The sequence below is a fragment of the Protopterus annectens genome, chromosome 4.part1 (assembly GCF_019279795.1).
Source record: "Protopterus annectens isolate FY-2018-M chromosome 4.part1, PAN1.0, whole genome shotgun sequence".
Lineage (NCBI taxonomy): Eukaryota > Metazoa > Chordata > Ceratodontiformes > Protopteridae > Protopterus > Protopterus annectens.
Window position 1 is genome coordinate 40,410,087 of NC_056734.1, and position 13,085 is coordinate 40,423,171.

Consider the following 13,085-nt stretch of genomic DNA (forward strand, 5'->3'; position numbering starts at 1 on the left):
TAACCAGATTGTAATAAAAATTACTTTCTTCCTGTCACTTACAGTCAATGTTGGCTAAATTCATAAATAATTTTCTGAATAATTTATTGTTTTAAGCTGGAGAAGTACTAGGTAATAGGAATGTAGGTCTTACTGGCCTTATTCTAATTTTTAAATGCAATCTAGTCCATTTCTTGTTGGGAGGTGAAAGTAAGATTCATTGGCTTCAACTTTTTGGGAAGTACAATGTATATATTGTATAATTTATATATTCTTATGGTTGTTGAAAGTGTGTCCATTACTTTCTGATTTATCCTATGTACAATATTACTATCTAATTTTACTTGCCTTTGTAACTGATGTGATTGCATTCACCTGAGCTGTGCCTAAAATTGATCCATTGTGATCAGTGCTAAACAACCTCATTTAAATCCTGAACAGATTTATTTGGGTCATTGAGGGTGGTATCCCAAATAGTTTTCACAACTATATCATTTGTTGCATCATAGCTTCCAATAATACTAATGTGGCCTTTGCTACTAAGATTATAACTGTAGTTGGGGAGCAGAAAGATCCTGAATTTCTCAGTAGGACATGAAAGATTTTGCCACCTTTAGTTGGATTTCTTTTATATTTTGTTTGATATTATTTTGATTAATATAGTTGATTGATATTTTAATGTATTTATTTGCTGTTGAAAAGTTTGGATAGATAATTACCCCCAGTACTGAGAGAGATGAGAACAGGAACTTTGAGCTTAGCTGCTGAGAAAGATGAGGAAAGTGTGTGTGTAAGTAGACTTTTATGATGGAAATGTTATGAATTGGGCAGTTTTGTCATTATTGGTTCATGCATTTTGTTTCATTGCCTACTGGAAAAATGTTCAAACAATAAATTTAAAATGTGCTCTAAGTCTAACAAGTGTGCTGTAAATGGGGTGAAACTAGGCAATGGGACATTGGAATGGCTATAGGAGGACTCTGGTGTCATATTTTGGTTGTCCGTCAGTTTGCATTTGAAAGCTGGTATCCCACAGTTCCTCTGGAGTGGGCAGGGTTACATAATTATGTATGTAAATGTTATGCTAATCAGTGCACAGATTTGTACCTATTTTTCATGGGCCTTGTCCAGATTTTTGATGTTTCCAGGTTGAGAGGTATGTGTGCCATATATTTTACAAACTTACAAAAAGTATTTATATTCCTTTCCCCTTTTATGCATAGTTAATAGAGGAAATTATAAGAGTTCTATTGGTTCAATTTGCTCTATGCAAACAAGCTAAGCAGATGTGCAGCAGTCAGCCCTTTCGACTGTACTGAGTGGAAGAAAAACAACTGCTGCCTAGCTGACTCTGTGGCAGCAGGTGTAACACAGTTCTTGTTTTGAGCACAGATGATACAGGGTTCAAATCCACTTCAATCTAATTTTTTTACAAATCTGTTCATGATATAATTAAATCATTACATGTGATAGTTACTGGAAATGTAAGAGGGGATGACTACAGTGAAGTACTATATAAAATCAAACAGTACTCAAGTGATTTATGGAAAGAGTACACATATGAAATTAAATATTTATGCAGTTAGTCTAAATAAATATTTATATGAATGCTTTAATATGAGTGCCTTTATTCTACTTTAACTGTGTGTTTCCTTAGCACAGTAGATTTAAGTTGCATTGTGTAGAGGTAACTGTACCATGCCATAGGACATGAAGAGCCATTCACTGTCACTCAGCTCTGATTCCAGATGCCAAACTCCATGCAACTGTAGAGGACAAAAAATAAAGGCTTCATTTGGGATTTCTTATTTGTGTGTGTGGTGTGTTATTCTATTTTTGGACTAGATTAAAGGTGTGAAAATGGGATAGATAGGAAATCAGTAAAATTGGGGCAAGTGGGAGGAAGAAGAAAGAGGAAGCATTATAGGAATGTGCAAGAGGGAATTAGGAAAGATCCATAGCTATCTACTTCTTCTGCAGTTTAAAATGAACATGGATAGAACATTGGATGAATTTGGACTGTCATCTCAACAAAGATGGGTGACAGTAATGCTGTATAACCAATTAGATGAAATTAAGTGTGTTAAGAAGACACGTGCAAGGTTGACAGCTATGTATGTGACAATATATATATATATATATATATATATATATATGTATGTATAGATATATATTGGGACAGCTGCCCATTTATGTGTTTTTACTTCAGTAAAAGAAGAATTTTGGGTAAGGGACATAGGTATGTCAGAGTCAGATAAATAGGGTATGTGAGGAAGTGAATGCAGACAAACAGGACAAACAAGACAAGAGACAGGATGGTGAGGGACACCATGATTGGGGACAGGGAGGGGACATTGGATGCCCATGTCAGTCAAACATGGGGACAGAGAGAATCTAGTCCTCACCCTAAGAACTGTCATCACCATCCTCCTCCTCAGTCTGCTGCTGAAATGCTTGACATTTTCATTTGCTCAGCATTCCAAGGAGCATCTTCTCTATCCAGCTGATGTCCCAGGTAGCTGGCTGACCTTCCTGTGCTGTAAATCCTTTTGGGAGTTTTCAGAAATTGAAGACATCAGAATGTTGTGACCACATACATAAAAAATAAAAAAACAGAGATAAGGGGTGGGGTAAGAGACAAAAAAGGAGAAGATAAATGGTACCATCATAATTGACATACAATAAATTAGTGCAATATAAATAAAAATAATATTACTTTTACATTAAGGATACGTTTTAACAACTACAAAACTATGACTGTATGTTTTTTTTAGTAATCCTTACAATACGTACACATTGCACATATGCTTGATTAAATAATACAGATTAAGTAAACAGCATGGCATGTATTCCAATTTGAAATTGTTATGAAATATTTTTTTAATTATTTAACTATATATTTGATACTTGTGGGAACTGAACCCACAACCTATGAATACACCATTGCAACTAATGCCTACAGTTAGCTTACGCTACAGACTGAAGCATGCATGCTTGCTTTTACAGTTAAGATATGCATGTTTAATTTGCTAATAATATATAGAAGGGCAATGCAATACTTTAGATAAAATACTATTCTTTTGTGCTGCATACATATCCTTTGTTTCTCTGATTATTTCCAAACATTCAGCATGGGCATCTCTGTTCATTGTTATCTCCTGGGTGGCTGTAAAAGCAAAAGGGGAGAAAAGAGAGAAGAGCATTGTGCATGCCAGTCTTGGCTATATCCAGTTTCTATGTAATTTAAAGTATCTTTATCTGTATACTTATACATTCCTAAACTCACCCAACCACTGGTTGAGTTGTTCCTGTTTGCACCTTTTCAGGTCATTATTGTGGTGCCTGTATGGCTGTCTAGTGCTGGTAATGCCAGCTGCACTGGAGGCAGCCTTGGCCAGACTATTCCAAGCATCTCATTTGTATTGAGACCCGGAGTAGACCTCCTACAGCTGTGGCACTTTACAAGGAGTCCACTGAACATTCTGAACTCCCCTGCACCCCATCTTTGAGCCATAAATCGGGCACCTTACTTTCTAGGTCCTGCCATGTTCACATAGGTCAAACAGCAAAAGTTAGAGTGCTTTCCTGCCAATTCATAATATCGTGTTTTATATCTAGTATGCAAACCCGAACAACCATATCAACCACATTTGGGCAATGTTAACTGGAGAGCAACAGTGCCAGAGAAGAAGGCAGTATATGAAATAGGAAAGGTAATGTGACAGTTGGCATTAATTTTTGGCTTGGATGCTGCTGTAACTGTTAGTTGATTTAACTTTTTAGTAATGTATTAGGATTATAAATTGTATGACCTGACACATTTTTTGCCTCTTTATACACTGATAAAAGTAATTTGTGTAATGCAGGATTTATACCTTCACTTAGGTGCTTTTTCATCCTTTATGCTCATTAATTATATATATACATGACAGAGTGAGGGGTTAACCATGTATGTTTGTAAACTGACCGGGTCCTGGTTTATACATTCATGTGTGTATGACTATCATTGAAGTATGAAGTCCATCCAAGGCCAGAAAAGACAATTATAATTAGAGACACATAACTTTCAGTATACCCTCAGTCACACGTATAATTCATATGAGCTCTAGTGCTATACATGGTTAATATCTATAATTATGCTAACATTGTTCTTTATTTTTTTAAATGAAATGGACAAGCATTAATAAAACTGTGAATGTGCTAGATTAGAGCCTTGGCTTACCTGCATTGGGAGAATTAACTTGTACCAGTTGCCACAGGGAAGGTTGGACAACAAATGTATCTTTTACAGTCATTACTGTACAGAGTGCTTACTACAGCTGAGACCTTGTTTGTCAAACTTGCTCATTAGTACTACATATACATTAAAGAGTTGAGTGTTTAACCATGTATGTCTGACATGAAAGTTCAGAAAATAAATGTTTAATTGTAGAATCATAATTCAACTGATACACACAGTTACACAATTAATAGATGTCTGATATCCTGTGTATGCTCTATGCACCTGCTATAGATAGTTATTTCTATGTGTAATTATTTTTATAATGTTATTTTTTATATAAAATAAACTGGAACAGTAGTAATAAAACTTTGGACTTTGCTGTAGTAGAACCCAGGCTCATCTGTATGGTAGCCCTTAACTCACAGCTGCTGCCACAGGAACAACTAGGCAGTAGCTTTATGTTTTCACATTCATTGCTATGTATACATGCTGACTGTCCTGCAACATTGCTTAGCATGTTTGTGTGGTAGCAAACAATATATGATAAAATGTATCCGTTTTAAAATTGACAAGTATCTCCTTGGTGTCTGCAGGTGCTCTCGATCTGCAGGTGTTGTGGACTGTCGTGCAACACCATTTAGTGGGTTTGCAAGATGGTAAGCAAAAAATGAAACAATGTATCCTTTTTAAAATTGACAATGTCTGCCTATTGTCTGCAGGTATTCTGGACCTCCAAGTGTTGTAGAATGTCACACAATGCTGCTCAGCAGTTTTGCACAATGGAAAGCAAAAGAGCTAACAATCTATGCTTTTTGAAATTGACAATGTCTGCATGTTGTATGGGCCATTAGGCTGTGTTTGCGAGGAGGTCAGCATGATGCAAACCTGACAGGCAAATCTCACCATGCATTATTCTTGTAACAAGTGTTTATTAGGTTTCATCATTAAAAGATAAATGTGGGACTTGATCTATGATCTAAATATATTATATACTGTGTGCTTCATCATGCTACACACACACTTGATTCACAGCTGTAATTTATATAGTCTTTATGATACAATTAACTTACATTAACTTTAATTTATTTATCCATTTCACTGTGTGCTAAGACATGTGCTGCACAAATATTAATATTATATAAAAAATAAAAAAATTACAAAATGCACTTTAACACATATTACAGATTTTTACACGATTCTGGATTTGAACTGTCAGACTAATGGACCAACAAAACACAGTAAGGGCATCTTATCTCTCCATGCCACAGAAACAGCTTTTCAGCAGAAAAGCAAATCATTGTGCATACAAGCAGGTCCCATTTCCATCACAGTATTAGCAAGACATATAACACTTGTATACTCTCAGTTGCTTGTATGTATTACTTACATATTTAATGCAATGACTGATCACACAACCATTTATGAGTATTGTGTACACCAATGCAGCTTTATCTTCTCTTTGTATCATGTTCATTCTTCTCTTATCTGTGCTGTAACCTCAGACATGCATTCTGTGGGGCATTTTTATATCATTGTTCTTAAAATGTATTAGGATACCACATGATAGTGATATACAGTTTTCAACAAAGGTAGGAGTGTTTGGCTATCGGTGAGGAAAAACTGAGAAATGTGTGCTGCTTACTTCCATTTAAAAGCTTGATACAATTACTTCTACACTTTGTAAGTGTATCCTGGGTGACACACCCACTGCAAGTAAGGGAGTCTGAATTGCTGTTGTGTTTTCCTTTTCCCTACCAGTAATCATTCACAGTTGCAATCAGTTAACAATAAACAGTGAGGTAGTGTCTACACCATGTTTGCACCTGCTACACAAAGTCAAAAGTTTAGCATTCAGCAGTTGTAATGAGTTCACCCTCATTTGCATCTTCACCATCCTCAGAGGCCTGAATCTACACTACAAAAAAATAAATGTGTAGCTAGGGAACTTGAAGATGAGGAGAGTTGTGTATGTAGAGAACACTAAAGAAGATTACTATTAATTTGGATTTATCTGCACAGAAGCCTTTTGATCTTGCTAAGGTATGATAGTATTTTTCAAGTACATGCTAGAATTGTTCACATGTTACAAGGGAAAATGTTTAGAGATATACATTAGAAAATGGAATTATCTTATAAGTTCACTTTTGGCATAGTCATTTTTATCAGGCATTTTACTTTATCAGATAGACAAGCGTATTAACTTCCATCACAAGTGTTATTGCTGCATCTGGTTATCTTCACTCTACTATGTTACTTCAGTGAAATGTAATGTCCTATATTGTCAATGACACAGGAGTGTTAGGTTTATAATATGACCCATAGCCAACTCTAGGGGAGTGCTGGGCACAGGGACAGAAGACTGGTAATTGTAAAAAAAATGACTTTTCTGTTGTAAATATTTACACGCTTTGTAATATTTTTTTTTAATAATTTTTAACAACTTACTAATGTGTTACTCATTATGTGATACAAACTGTCATTTGCCTGTTGTTTTGGGGTTGGGGAAGCCAAATATTATTTGTGTGTTGCCACAACAAAAGTTATGTTTCAAGAGGTTTGCTCTTGAAATTGTGTAGTTATCCAGTTCTTTCTGTGGTAAACAATACCTTACTCCAATGATAGTCCTTGTTTTGGATCAAACATTGGTTTGTATGTGAGTGCGATATGGTACAATTACATAAACTTAACTTTTAATACCTGAACTGTTTTCCTCCAGTAGTTAATAATGAATATATATATATATATATATATATATATATATATATATATATATTCTGCCCTTCATAGCAATTCAGGCAATTTATATCATAGTTGTACAGTTTGAGCATTTTGATCTGTTGCTGCCATCTAGTGGCCTTTTATTTATAACAGTTAGATTAACTTGTTTTACAGCATTATAGCAAGCCTCAGGAAGTGATGTAACTCAGTCAGGAAGCAGCTTTCTTTCTAGCCCTCATGAAGTGCAGTCATTATCTTCTTTTCCCTGGCCTTGGCATCCACATCTCCTGTAAGTAAGTTGTATGTTGTAATTCTTTGTATTTTAGAAGTGCTGTATATTGTATATATTCTGATATGTTGCTATTTGTATTGTGTTGCAGTTTTACAAAAAGTATTAAAGTTTTAAGAAATCTCAGTAAAGCTACAAGAAACCCTGATTCTTTTGCTTATTGGATTTTCTTAAAAGTGTTAAGCTGTCCATTTAGCTGTACTACACCTTGCACAGTGCTGTGAGAACAGAACAGTAAAAAGGAGATTCTTGCAGTCCTGAATACAAGAGGTCACTGCACTGCAAATATGAGTCTGAGATCAGGGAAGAAGTATAAATCTGAGGATATGTCCCCCATGACACAACACGGCAGGAAGAACAGCTCTAATGTCCCGAAAGATGACACATGGTCACATGGCTCCAAATCATCAAGATCCAGTAAAATGTCCTCAGCATGTTCCTTAGCAATCAGAGCTCATGCCAAAGCAGATGTGGCATGTGCCTAACTGGCATTTGCTGAAAACGAAGCCATTATGATGTAACAAATGTCAGAATTGGAAGCTAACCTACATATTCTTCAGTGCCAGAATGCAGCTGCTGTGGCAGCAGCAGAGGACACTGCTTACCTGGAAGCAGATTCATCAGTAAGCGAGATAACTCACTTAGAACCAGAAGTCCCAGAGAAACCTCTCTCCTCTGCTGAAAGTACAAGTGAGTACATCCAGAAGCTTACTAGTGTGCATGCAAGCCAGCAGTCACCTAAGATTATGCAAGGAGAAACCAGCCCAAAGCCAGCAGATATGTCAGGTATGCCCCATCAGTCTTGTGATGTCAGCAGTGTCAAACCAACAAAAGAACAACCCGCAGAGCTCCTTAGAAATGGAAATCCAGGACTCCCACTACCACAGCCTAATGATTACGTGCCTGAACACCAAAACATACAAGATGTCACAAAGTATCTTATCCACAAAGAAATGGTTAACTCAGGTTTCATCAAGTTTGACAACTGTCCAGAAAACTATTGGGTATGGAAGTCCTCCTTTCTGAGTGCAACTAGAGACTTAAATTTGGTGGCTTCAGAAATGCTGGACTTAATGATAAAATGGTTGGGCAAAGAGTCAGCAGAGCACGCAAAACGCATGGGTAGAGTACACTTATTTAACCCTTAGGCAGGACTTAACATGGCATGGCAGAGGCTAGAAGAAAGGCATGGTTCACCTGAAGCAATTGAAGGTGCTCTACTGAAAAAGCTTGAAGCCTTCCCCAAGTTGAGCAATAACGACAATATAAAATTACAACAACTGGGTGATCTTCTTCTAGAAATAGAGTGTGCTAAGAGGAGGGCTATTTGACAGGACTTTCATATTTAGACATTGCTCATGGTACTAATCCAATAGTGGAGAAACTGCCATATCCCTTGCAACAAATGTGGGCATCTGTTGGAGCTAAATACAAAGAGGAAAATGGAGTAGCCTTTCCCCCTTTCTTTGTGTTTTCTAGGTTCATTCAGCAGCAAGAAAAGATTAGGATCGACCCCAGCTTTGCCTTCATTAGCAGCAGTAATCTGCCATCCAGACCAGAAAAGCCTTCCAGACCTCATGGTAATAATTCTGTGTTCACACACAAAACAGTTGTACCTTCAAGGGCCACAAACTGACAGCAGCAAGGTGAGCCCTATAGAAAGGCCTGACAGACAATGCCCAATTCATCGGAAGCCTCATCCTCTGAAAAGGTGCAACGGGTTTAGAGGTAAGCCTATTGAGGAGAGAATGTCATCTGTTTCAAGTGCTGTGAATCTACTAAGCATATAGCTAAAGACTGTAGAATATCAGTCGAGTGCACAGAATGTGGCAGTGAGAAACACATAGCAGCCTTACACCCTGATCCACCTTCACAACCAGCAGGGATGGTAGAAGCCAGGAATGATCAAGGCAGGGAGCAAAAAGAGGATTCCCCTTCTTCAGTGATGTCTAAGTGCACTGAAGTCTGTGGCCAAGGTAAAAATCCACATCATGTTCTAAAATCTGTTTAGTCACTGTGTATCCCACCGGGAAAAGAGACAAAGCAGTGAAGATTTATGCAGTTCTTGATGAGCAGAGCAACAAATCACTTGCAAGGTCAGACTTTTTCTACATCTTTAACATTAAAACTGCTGCAGCTCCCTATACTCTAAAGACATGCATAGGCATTATGGAAACTGCAGGCAGAAGCGCCATAAACTTTGTTATTGAATCTTTTGATAAGGAAAAGTGATTCCTATTACCTACACTGATAGAGTGTGACATCATACCTGATGACAAGTAAGAAATTCCTTCTCCAGAAGTGGCTTATCATCACCCTCACCTCCACCCAATTGCTCACCTCATTCCAGCTATTAATTCTGGTGCTTCTATCCTTTTGCTTCTTGGAAGAGACATTTTAGAAGTACACAAAGTACATGAGCAAATTAATGGACCGGTCAACACTCCTTATGCTCAGAGACTTGACTTGGGGTGGGTCATTGTAGGAGAAGTTTGCCTGGGATCAGTTCACCAGCCAAACAACATCAGTTCCTTTAAGACGTCTGTGTTAACAAATGACTGCACATCCTGTTTCAGTCCATGCCAGAACAATTTTACTGTTAAAGAAAGCTTTGATAATTTAACACGGTTTTGGGACTCTTCTTCACACAGCAAAGAAGATACCAGCTTTAATACAGAAACTGACATTCTAGGGGTTTCAGTGTTCCAGAAATAAAAGGACGATAATAAACAACTCTGTTTGTAGAAGATCAAGCCTTTCTCCAGATCATGGACAGAAAGACTTACCAGGATGATAACAGTTGGGTGGCCCCTCTGCCGTTTTGCACACCCAGGTATCATTTACCTTGTAATAGAGAACATGCTATGAAGCATCTGAACTCTCTTTGTAGAACCTTACAAAAAAGCCAAAGGTAAAGAGAGATTTCACAGAATTCATCAAAAGTTTAATATATAATGATCATGCTGAAATTGCAGGACCACTGGATCAAGGTAAAGAACACTGGTATCTGCCAATGTTTGGTGTTTACCACCCACACAAACCTGATCAAATAAGAGTTGTGTTTGATTTCAGTGCAGAATGTGAAGGTATTTCTTTAAATAAGGTACTGTTAAGTGGTCCTGATCTAAACAATACTCTACTGGGGTCCTATGCACTTAAAAAAAGAGCCCGTACCCTTCACAGCTGATGTGCAGCAGATGTTTTACTGTTTTCTGGTGAGAGAGGACCACCAGGATTATTTACATTTTTTCTGTACAAAGATCATGACATAGACAAAGAAGTAGTGGAGTACAGAATGAGAGTACATGTCTTCAGCAACAGTCCCTCTCCTGCTGTGGCTATATACCGCATGTGTAAAGCTGCCTTAAATGGAGCCGAACATTATGGACAAGATGCCAAACACTTTGTGTTGAGACATTTCTATGTAGATGATGGACTCGCATCTGCTAGCACTCCTGAGATAGCAATCGACATTCTCAACAAAACAAAGCAGATACTGGCAGAATCTAATCTGTGACTTCATAAGGTTGCTTCTAACAGCAAACAGGTCATGGAAGCCTTTCCTGGAGACGATAGAGCTAAAGACCTTAAAGATCTTTGGCTGGGTGTAGACTCCCTTCCTCTTCAGAAAAGTTTAGCACTAGGCTGGGATCTAGAAACAGACAGCTTTGTTTTTCAGGTCTCTTCAGAGGAAAAACTCTTCAACAGAAGAGGAATCTTAGCTACTGTGAACAGCCTTTATGATCCCCTTGGGTTTGTTGCACCAGCAATTATAAAAGGTAAGGCCTTAGTCCATGAACTGTCATCTGGGAAATGGGAATGGGATGCATTACTCCCACAAGACAGACTGCATGAGTGGATTCAGTGGAAGGAGTCTTTGCAGGCTTTGAAAGGCTTAAAGATACCCAGATGTTATGGGCCTATTTCACTGACAGTAGCCTGTAAAAAGGAACTGCATATTTTTTCATATGCATCCATCAAAGCTATAGGTGCAGTAGCCTACTTGAAAACAACTGATGCAGTGTATGTCATGTTGGGTCCGTTATGGGAAAGTCTAAGTTAAGCCCTAGACCAGCGCATACAATCCCACGTTTGGAGCTCTGTGCAGCTGTATTAGTGGTAGAACTGTATGCCCTAATCAGAAATGAAATAGACCTGGAACTAGATTTTGTAAAATTCTTTACAGACAGTAAAACCATCCTGGGGCACATCTGCAATACCTCTAGAAGATTCTTTCTCTATGTCGCCAACCAAGTAAATAGAATCAGACAAGTAACTCATCCTGATCAGTGGTTCTATGTACCCACAGAGCAAAACCCTGCTGATTATGCTACAAGGCCCACACAGACAGCCTGCCATCAGAACACTATATGGTTCTCAGGCCCTTTGTTTCTTCACCAGCCAGTTAAAGACAATTCAAAAGACATGGCTACTGGTTATCCTCTCATGGAGCCTGAAGGTGATCCTGAAATTAAACCAGCAGTTGCAAGCTTCAGCACTAGAGCCTGTGATTCCACTATTCATTCACATTGTTTTGAAAGATTTTCAGACTGGAAGACACTAGTTGAAACTATAGCCAGACTTATTCATATCGCCAAAAGTTTCCAGAGAAAATCAGATAGCTCTCTACTTAGAGGCTGGAAAAGTTTTCATCAGCAAGTTAGCTTAGAGGAACTTTCACAAGCAAAGAATGTGATCATCTCTTCTGTTCAGCACAAACACTTCAAAAAGGAATATGACTGCGTAAAAGAGCAAAAGGCATTGCCAAAACAAAATCGTCTCAAGAAGTTTAGTGCTGTTATAGATCAAGATGGACTGCTGAGAGTTGGCAGACGCTTGTCCTTTGCAACATTGACTGAACAAGAAAAGCAACCAATTATCATCCCCCACAATCATCACATTGCTACACTGATTGTGAGATATTACCATAACCAAGTGGCTCAAAGGATGTCCAGACCTCCCAACCGTCCCGAATTACTCAGTTTTTACCGAATTTTGGGGTTCAAATGAAGGGGTGCCACGATTCCCGAGTGGCACCCCTTCATTTCCGATTTCTTTGCTGTTTTTTTTTTTATTTTTTAAATATTCGCGCTGTCGGAGCTGATGTCATCATGTGCACGATGACATCAGCTCTGTCTGCACTACCAGCTAGTCGAAATTGAGCTCAAGGTGCTCACATTATCATTTCCAGCTGGCTGCGAGCTGGTGGGAGAGAAGAATTGCTAGACGGACAGAAATCCACTGCTGCAGCTCATTTTTGCTGGGACTTTGCTGCTAGAGGGACAGGGACTCCATTGCTGGGACTTCTTAATTTGTTATGTTTGCTGCTAAAGAGAGAATGGGACTTTTGCTGCAAGAATTGCTAGACGGACTGCTGAGGGACTCCGCTGCTGGGACTTCTTATGCTGTCGAGAGAATGGGACATTTGCTTTGCTGCTAGAGGGGTTCCGAGAGAATGGGATGGGATGTTTGCTTTGCTGCTAGAGGGGCTCCGTTTGCTTTTGGCTGCTGTTTGGACTTTGCTGGGAATTATCAGGTAAGAAAAGAAACAAAGGGTGTGTGTGTGTGTGTGTGTGTGTGTGTGTGTGTGTGTGTGTGTGTGTGTGTGTGTGTGTGTGTGTGTGTGTGTGTGTGTGTGTGTGTGTGTGTGTGTGTGTGTGTGTATGTGTGCGTGTGTGTGAAAATACTTGACGTAATGAGCTCTTGCTAGGGATAAAATAATTCTGCACATTCAGCAGAGGTTAAAGACATTTTCTCAATGGCACAGACTCTGTACATTCTCTTTTAAATAAGGTATAGAACAGCGTGAGCTATGTACAGCAGCTATCTGTAAAATGGCTATGCTGCATCTGTGGAAGAAGAAAAAAATGTGCTTTA